The sequence below is a fragment of the Rousettus aegyptiacus genome, unplaced genomic scaffold (assembly GCF_014176215.1).
Source record: "Rousettus aegyptiacus isolate mRouAeg1 unplaced genomic scaffold, mRouAeg1.p scaffold_m13_p_6, whole genome shotgun sequence".
Classification (NCBI taxonomy): domain Eukaryota; kingdom Metazoa; phylum Chordata; class Mammalia; order Chiroptera; family Pteropodidae; genus Rousettus; species Rousettus aegyptiacus.
Genome location: NW_023416309.1, coordinates 746,961 through 750,949, shown reverse-complemented (window position 1 = coordinate 750,949; position 3,989 = coordinate 746,961).

Sequence of the window (3,989 nt, the reverse complement as noted above, 5' to 3'; positions counted from 1 at the left end):
AGGCCTGCACAAACATGCATAGGCAGAAGGGAGTGGAAAGAAAAACATCGGGCTTGGAGGTGGAATGCCTAGATTATGAACCTAGCTATATCTTAACTTACCATGGACTTTGAGAACATCATTTTACCTCCCTAACCCATCAGTAAAATGGGGATGTTGATATCAGCATTACCCACTTTCAGGGTTGTGGCAAGATGACATAAGACAGCCATCGTTTGAAAACTTAGGTAGTAACATAAAACTAGCATTCTTGTTGCAGGCTCATTAAGCATCCGTGTACATAGGTCCCCTTAGCCTGCACAGCTAAAAAATACATTCCAAGCTGCAAGAGCTCCTCCACAAGCACAATAATCTACAGAACTAAGACTAAGATTCCTCCAAATGGAAGCGCAAATGCTTTCTAATCAGAGCCTAAAAGGAACCTCAAAGTGTATGACCTGTGTGATTAGAATGCAGAAAAGTCATCATCCAAAACTGTAATGGCTAAGAATGTTCATAGAGGAATGGCGAGGATAGGAAGGTGCAAGATCTAAGTAATGTGGGCTTGCTCTTATCATATATATCACACTTGGCCCCAAAATAACCAGATGTAAACAATAGAGATAGAAGAGCATGAACAAGTTATCCACTCCTTGTTGTCTCTAAAGGTCCTGTGGGGTGGGTGTTGATATATTCAGGTAAAAATGCAGAGAAGAGTCCCTCCTAGGTTCACAAGAGCAACCAGAAGTTTCCAAATTACTCCTAAGGAATTCTCCTTGGCAGGGGGTGGAGAGAACCAGTGTATTAGATTCCCATTGTAAATTCAGCTGATCTTCCTGCTGTTGTTTCTCTGAGTTTTCCCTCCAAAGAGGCCTCTCAAGTTTGCAGAATGAATGATATGCCACCCCTGGGAAAGGCTGGCCTCACATATTGTAAGAGAAAATTTCTAAAAGCTCTGTTCTCCCTTGTTTCCTAATAGCCAGCTCTGTCCTCGTTTTTTTAGTTTTCCCCCCTACTTCTTCCATCTCCTTGTGGGAATTCACTTCCTTTTTGTATACCTTATCTGTCATTGGGCCTCAGGATTCTGTCCTTGGTCTCTAATTTCTTATATCAAAGCAACAAAAAAATGGCAGGCTGAGCTGACACAGACAGGCCCCCTCCAACTACAAAACACACACACAGAAAGAAGAAATTGTTTTAAACATATAGTCTGGCTTGAGAGAAAGAAATCCTTACATTCCAGAAAAAAAAGAAGGATGTCCAAAACAGAGTAGTGAGTGGGAGCTTAAGGTGTATCAGACCAGATACAGACTCTAGTGGCTGACAACAGGGTTTACCACCCCCGCAAATTGAGAGGACATAACCTCAGTCCATGCAAGGTGGGAGATGCAGCTAAGCTTCCTGCACAAAACCAGAACTTCACAGAGGTTCTATTAAAAGGATTAAACACTGTAAAAAGGATTAAAATATCTCTTCCCATCAACCCAAGAAGCACTGAGAAATGGTGCCATTCATTCAGGGCTATAGATGATGGAAAGAAGATATCAATGAGAAATTAACTACGCAATTATGTCATATGCTATGTGCATGTGGAGTTTGAATTTATACAACTTATCTTAGCGGGAATTCCAATCCAGTACTTTTTTAAATTGCCTATGTCAGTAAGACCCAAAAGGTCTCAGCAGAATCAAAAACAAAACCACTTTCTACAAACTTGGACACACTGAACACTAATTAAAATATTCCATTAAAGATGAGCTCACAGTCAAAAAATACAAACAGCATAAGAAATGGCTCATAGGATTGAAAGCAGCAGATAAAAAAACAGGAGAATTAATATCACGAAGGCTAGAGAGAATAGGTGATACAGAGAGAAACAATGAAATACATATGTTTAACATTAAAAAGAAATAAAAATGCAAGAAAGATATATGTGGGAGTTTAGGAAGAAAAGATTAGAGAAAATAGGGAGAAAGCACTATTCCAAGAGGAAATGACCGAGAATATTCCCGAATTAGAGAAACACATCTTTCTAAAACTCATGGGTTAAAGAAGAAATAATAATGAAAAATTTAAATTTAGAGTAGAATAATAATAAAGATACCTTATATCAAAACCTCTGGAATACAGCAAAAGAGATGCTTTAAGGAAAATTTATAGCTTAAAATATTTATATCAGAAAAGAAGAAAGACTGAAAACCGATGACCTAAGAGTAACTTAAAAAGTTTTTTTTAAAAAAAAGAGCCAAACAGTAAACTCAAAGAAAGCAGAAGGAACAGTAAACCCAAATAGAGTAATAAAGATTAAAAAACAGCTATCAATGAAGAAGAAAACAAAAAAAACAAAAGAGAAGCTTAACAAAGCAAAAGATGTTTCTTTGAAAAGACTAACAAAATAGACAAGTTTCTAGTAAAACTAATTTAAAAAAAAGAAAGAAAGATTATGAAAAAAGTTGATATAACTAAACAAAATAGATGTTAAAAATAAAATATATCAACCACTGTATGCCACCAAATTTAAAATTTTAGATAAAAATAGAAAAATTCTTTAAAAATATAATTTATTAAAACTGATGAAAGAATACTTTTCTTTCTGAATATTCTTATAAACCTTAAATAAACAGAAGCAGTAGTTTAAAATTTTCCCATTCAGGGAAAAAAGTGGGGGAGAGGAACATAAAATTTTATAAATGTGCTAACAAATGTTCAAAGAAATGGTTATTTTAATAATAAACAAAATAAATAAGGGGATATTCCCTCTTCTACTATACTCCCTTTTTTATTCTCTGAAACTAGTATAACTCCAAACCAGCATAGGACATACAATAACGAAAAACTACATGCCCATTTTCACTCATGCATATACATCCAGAAATCCTAAAAACAAATATTAACAAATAAATTCTAACAATATATGAAAAAGATAATACACCAATGGCCAAGTCAGGTTTATACAACAATGCAAGATAGTTTAATATTAGAAGATATATAAATGTCATTTACTCATCAATAGCTTAAAGAATAAAAATAATAGTATCATTTTAATAGGTTATTGTAAAAAGTGGTACAGTACATTTGAAAAGACATTAAACTAAAATTCTAGTATTGAAAACTAAATAACTGAAATAACAACCTGATCAATGGCTTTAGTAGCAGTCAAGAAACAGCTGCAGAGAAAATTAATAAACTGGATTACAGGTAAAAATGAATGAATGAATACTCACATACATGCATACATACATACATACATACATACATACATACAATCTCAAAAAAAGTATAGAAGAAAAAACATAGAAGAGACAAAAATACAATGACAAGTTTAACCTGGAGTCCCTGAAAAGTGAGAAAATGGGTCAAAAGCAATATGTGACTGGATAATGGCTCTAATTTTTCTAAAACCAAATAGAGGACTTAAATCCACAATTTCAAGAATTTCAGAAATCCCAGGCAAGATAAGTTAAAAGAAATCTATACATAGGCACCTCACAAGGGTTTCTAATCCATGCTAAACCCCCAACTTGCCTGGGATGGTTACTTGGGCCCTCCGAGCCTCAGTTTTGTAAATACGAAATAACAAAATACAACCTACTTTATAGAGATGATAAAATGATTAAATGAGATAACGTTGAAAGTACTTAGTATGTCGCCTGATACACACTTTCTGTAATTTGCTGTAAATGTTGGCTATTGTTATTTATCAGCACCTGCCATACCAGATTGAAATCCCATGTTTACCTGGCTGTTAGGGTCGCAAAAGCAAGTCGTCTTCGACCACCACCAGCAAGCGATGGTGCACATTAGGTGGTGCAGGCATGCAGGAAGAAAAATTCCTCATCCCCACCTACTGCACAAGGTGCTGGCAGAGAGTGGTTTGGGAGTTCCTCAAGTTCCACCCTCACTGGCCCTGTCCACGCCCAGCCACACATGGCCACGCCCACTCCTACCTTCCAGAAGAGCAGTTGCCTAGCAGTGTGTGTTGCGCTGTAGCCCTGGCAGACCGCCCAGCC